This window comes from Lotus japonicus, chromosome 2 (genome assembly GCF_012489685.1).
Source record: "Lotus japonicus ecotype B-129 chromosome 2, LjGifu_v1.2".
NCBI lineage: Eukaryota > Viridiplantae > Streptophyta > Magnoliopsida > Fabales > Fabaceae > Lotus > Lotus japonicus.
This window is the reverse complement of record NC_080042.1, coordinates 38,963,124-38,968,634: the sequence shown is the minus strand read 5'-3', so window position 1 is coordinate 38,968,634 and position 5,511 is coordinate 38,963,124.

Sequence of the window (5,511 nt, the reverse complement as noted above, 5' to 3'; positions counted from 1 at the left end):
AATTTGAAACATTTCAGGATTGCACATTTGTTCGAGTTATGTTCCCGTCAAGCAGCTCTACGAACAATTTCAAGACTGCACATTTTTCGAGTTATGTTCCCGTCAAGCAGCTCTACGAACAATTTGGGTGAAACTTTCGTAAAACAAAATTCCTGCGCGCGAATTCGACGAAACTAGGGCACAGTCCCTAATTTTAGTCCCTTAAACTGTGGACAAAAATTCGGAAAATTTCAGGACTGCTCATTTGTTCGAGTTCTGTTCCTGTCGAGCAGCTCTACGAACAATTTCAAGACTGCACATTTGTTCGAGTTATGTTCCCGTCAAGCAGCTCTACGAACAAATTCAAGACTGCACATTTGTTCGAGTTATGTTCCCGTCAAGCAGCTCTACGAACAATTTGGGCGAAACTTTCGTAAAACAAAATTCCTGCGCGCGTATTCGACGAAACTGGGGCACAGTCCCTAATTTTAGTCCCTTAAATTGTGGAAAAAAATTTGAATCATTTCAGGATTGCACATTTGTTCGAGTTATGTTCCCGTCAAGCAGCTCTACGAACAATTTCAAGACTGCACATTTTTCGAGTTATGTTCCCGTCAAGCAGCTCTACGAACAATTTGGGTGAAACTTTCGTAAAACAAAATTCCTGCGCGCGAATTCGACGAAACTGGGGCACAGTCCCAAATTTTAGTCCATTAAACTGTGGACAAAAATTTGGAAAATTTCAGGACTGCTCATTTGTTCGAGTTCTGATCCTGTCGAGCAGCTCTACGAACAATTTGGGCGAAACTATCGTAAAACAAAATTCCTGCGCGCGAATTCGACGAAACTAAGGCACAGTCCCTAATTTTAGTCCCTTAAACTGTGGACAAAAATTTTAAACATTTCAGGACTGCTAATTTGTTCGAGTTATGTTCCCGTCGAGCAGCTCTACGAACAATTTGGGCGAAACTTTCGTAAAACAAAATTCCTGCGCGCGAATTCGACGAAACTGGGGCACAGTCCCTAATTTTAGTCACTTAAACAGTGGACAAAAATTTGAAACATTCCAGGACTGCACATTTGTTCGAATTATGTTTCCGTCAAGCAGCTCTACGAACAATTTGGGCGAAACGTTCATAAAACAATATTCCTGCGCGCGAATTCGACGAAACTAGGGCACAGTCCCTAGTTTTAGTCCCTTAAACTGTGGACAAAAATTTGGAACATTTCAATATTGCACTTTTGTTCGAGTTATGTTCCCGTCAAGCAGCTCTACGAACAATTTGGGCGAAACGTTCATAAAACAAAATTCCTGCGCGCGAATTCGACGATACTGGGGCACAGTCACTAATTTTAGTCCCTTAAACTGTGGACAAAAATTTGGAACATTTCAGAACAGCACATTTGTTCGAGTTATGTTCCCGTCAAGCAGCTCTACGAACAATTTCAAGACTGCACATTTGTTCGAGTTATGTTCCCGTCAAGCAGCTCTACGAACAAATTCAAGACTGCACATTTGTTCGAGTTATGTTCCCGTCAAGCAGCTCTACGAACAATTTGGGCGAAACTTTCGTAAAACAAAATTCCTGCGCGCGTATTCGACGAAACTGGGGCACAGTCCCTAATTTTAGTCCCTTAAATTGTGGAAAAAAATTTGAAACATTTCAGGATTGCACATTTGTTCGAGTTATGTTCCCGTCAAGCAGCTCTACGAACAATTACAAGACTGCACATTTTTCGAGTTATGTTCCCGTCAAGCAGCTCTACGAACAATTTGGGTGAAACTTTCGTAAAACAAAATTCCTGCGCGCGAATTTGACGAAACTGGGGCACAGTCCCAAATTTTAGTCCCTTAAACTGTGGACAAAAATTTGGAAAATTTCAGGACTGCTCATTTGTTCGAGTTCTGATCCTGTCGAGCAGCTCTACGAACAATTTGGGCGAAACTATCGTAAAACAAAATTCCTGCGCGCGAATTCGACGAAACTAAGGCACAGTCCCTAATTTTAGTCCCTTAAACTGTGGACAAAAATTTGAAACATTTCAGGACTGCTAATTTGTTCGAGTTATGTTCCCGTCGAGCAGCTCTACGAACAATTTGGGCGAAACTTTCGTAAAACAAAATTCCTGCGCGCGAATTCGACGAAACTGGGGCACAGTCCCTAATTTTAGTCCCTTAAACAGTGGACAAAAATTTGGAACATTTCAGGACTGCACATTTGTTCGAGTTATGTTCCCGTCGAGCAGCTCTACGAAAACTTTGGGCGAAACGTTCGTAAAACAAAATTCGTGCGCGCGAATTCGACGAAACTGGGGCACAGTCACTAATTTTAGTCCCTTAAACTGTGGACTAAAATTTGGAACATTTCAGAACAGCACATTTGTTCGAGTTATGTTCCCGTCAAGCAGCTCTACGAACAATTTCAAGACTGCACATTTGTTCGAGTTATGTTCCCGTCAAGCAGCTCTACGAACAATTTGGGCGAAACTTTCGTAAAACAAAATTCCTGCGTGCGTATTCGACGAAACTGGGGCACAGTCCCTAATTTTAGTCCCTTAAACTGTGGAAAAAAATTTGAAACATTTCAGGATTGCACATTTGTTCGAGTTATGTTCCCGTCAAGCAGCTCTACGAACAATTTCAAGACTGCACATTTTTCGAGTTATGTTCCCGTCAAGCAGCTCTACGAACAATTTGGGTGAAACTTTCGTAAAACAAAATTCCTGCGCGCGAATTCGACGAAACTAGGGCACAGTCCCTAATTTTAGTCCCTTAAACTGTGGACAAAAATTCGGAAAATTTCAGGACTGCTCATTTGTTCGAGTTCTGTTCCTGTCGAGCAGCTCTACGAACAATTTCAAGACTGCACATTTGTTCGAGTTATGTTCCCGTCAAGCAGCTCTACGAACAAATTCAAGACTGCACATTTGTTCGAGTTATGTTCCCGTCAAGCAGCTCTACGAACAATTTGGGCGAAACTTTCGTAAAACAAAATTCCTGCGCGCGTATTCGACGAAACTGGGGCACAGTCCCTAATTTTAGTCCCTTAAATTGTGGAAAAAAATTTGAAACATTTCAGGATTGCACATTTGTTCGAGTTATGTTCCCGTCAAGCAGCTCTACGAACAATTTCAAGACTGCACATTTTTCGAGTTATGTTCCCGTCAAGCAGCTCTACGAACAATTTGGGTGAAACTTTCGTAAAACAAAATTCCTGCGCGCGAATTCGACGAAACTGGGGCACAGTCCCAAATTTTAGTCCATTAAACTGTGGACAAAAATTTGGAAAATTTCAGGACTGCTCATTTGTTCGAGTTCTGATCCTGTCGAGCAGCTCTACGAACAATTTGGGCGAAACTATCGTAAAACAAAATTCCTGCGCGCGAATTCGACGAAACTAAGGCACAGTCCCTAATTTTAGTCCCTTAAACTGTGGACAAAAATTTTAAACATTTCAGGACTGCTAATTTGTTCGAGTTATGTTCCCGTCGAGCAGCTCTACGAACAATTTGGGCGAAACTTTCGTAAAACAAAATTCCTGCGCGCGAATTCGACGAAACTGGGGCACAGTCCCTAATTTTAGTCACTTAAACAGTGGACAAAAATTTGAAACATTCCAGGACTGCACATTTGTTCGAATTATGTTTCCGTCAAGCAGCTCTACGAACAATTTGGGCGAAACGTTCATAAAACAAAATTCCTGCGCGCGAATTCGACGAAACTAGGGCACAGTCCCTAGTTTTAGTCCCTTAAACTGTGGACAAAAATTTGGAACATTTCAATATTGCACTTTTGTTCGAGTTATGTTCCCGTCAAGCAGCTCTACGAACAATTTGGGCGAAACGTTCATAAAACAAAATTCCTGCGCGCGAATTCGACGATACTGGGGCACAGTCACTAATTTTAGTCCCTTAAACTGTGGACAAAAATTTGGAACATTTCAGAACAGCACATTTGTTCGAGTTATGTTCCCGTCAAGCAGCTCTACGAACAATTTCAAGACTGCACATTTGTTCGAGTTATGTTCCCGTCAAGCAGCTCTACGAACAATTTGGGCGAAACTTTCGTAAAACAAAATTCCTGCGCGCGTATTCGACGAAACTGGGGCACATTCCCTAATTTTAGTCCCTTAAATTGTGGAAAAAAATTTGAAACATTTCAGGATTGCACATTTGTTCGAGTTATGTTCCCGTCAAGCAGCTCTACGAACAATTTCAAGACTGCACATTTTTCGAGTTATGTTCCCGTCAAGCAGCGCTACGAACAATTTGGGTGAAACTTTCGTAAAACAAAATTCCTGCGCGCGAATTCGACGAAACTGGGGCACAGTCCCTAATTTTAGTCCCTTAAACTGTGGACAAAAATTTGGAAAATTTCAGGACTGCTCATTTGTTCGAGTTCTGTTCCTGTCGAGCAGCTCTACGAACAATTTGGGCGAAACTATCGTAAAACAAAATTCCTGCGCGCGAATTCGACGAAACTAAGGCACAGTCCCTAATTTTAGTCCCTTAAACTGTGGACAAAAATTGGAAACATTTTAGGACTGCTAATTTGTTCGAGTTATGTTCCCGTCGAGCAGCTCTACAAACAATTTGGGCGAAACTTTCGTAAAACAAAATTCCTGCGCGCGAATTCGACGAAACTGGGGCACAGTCCCTAATTTTAGTCCCTTAAACAGTGGACAAAAATTTGGAACATTCCAGGACTGCATATTTGTTCGAATTATGTTTCCGTCAAGCAGCTCTACGAACAATTTGGGCGAAACGTTCATAAAACAAAATTCCTGCGCGCGAATTCGACGAAACTAGGGCACAGTCCCTAATTTTAGTCCCTTAAACTGTGGACAAAAATTTGGAACATTTCAATATTGCACTTTTGTTCGAGTTATGTTCCCGTCAAGCAGCTCTACGAACAATTTGGGCGAAACGTTCGTAAAACAAAATTCCTGCGCGCGAATTCGACGAAACTGGGGCACAGTCACTAATTTTAGTCCCTTAAACTGTGGACAAAAATTTGGAACATTTCAGAACTGCACATTTGTTCGAGTTATGTTCCTGTCAAGCAGCTCTACGAACAATTTGGGCGAAACGTTCGTAAAACAAAATTCCTGCGCGCGAATTCGACGAAACTGGGGCACAGTCACTAATTTTAGTCCCTTAAACTGTGGACAAAAATTTGGAACATTTCAGAACAGCACATTTGTTCGAGTTATGTTCCCGTCAAGCAGCTCTACGAACAATTTCAAGACTGCACATTTGTTCGAGTTATGTTCCCGTTAAGCAGCTCTACGAACAATTTGGGCGAAACTTTCGTAAAACAAAATTCCTGCGCGCGTATTCGACGAAACTGGGGCACAGTCCCTAATTTTAGTCCCTTAAACTGTGGAAAAAAATTTGAAACATTTCAGGATTGCACATTTGTTCGAGTTATGTTCCCGTCGAGCAGCTCTACGAACAATTTCAAGACTGCACATTTTTCTAGTTATGTTCCCGTCAAGCAGCTCTACGAACAATTTGGGTGAAACTTTCGTA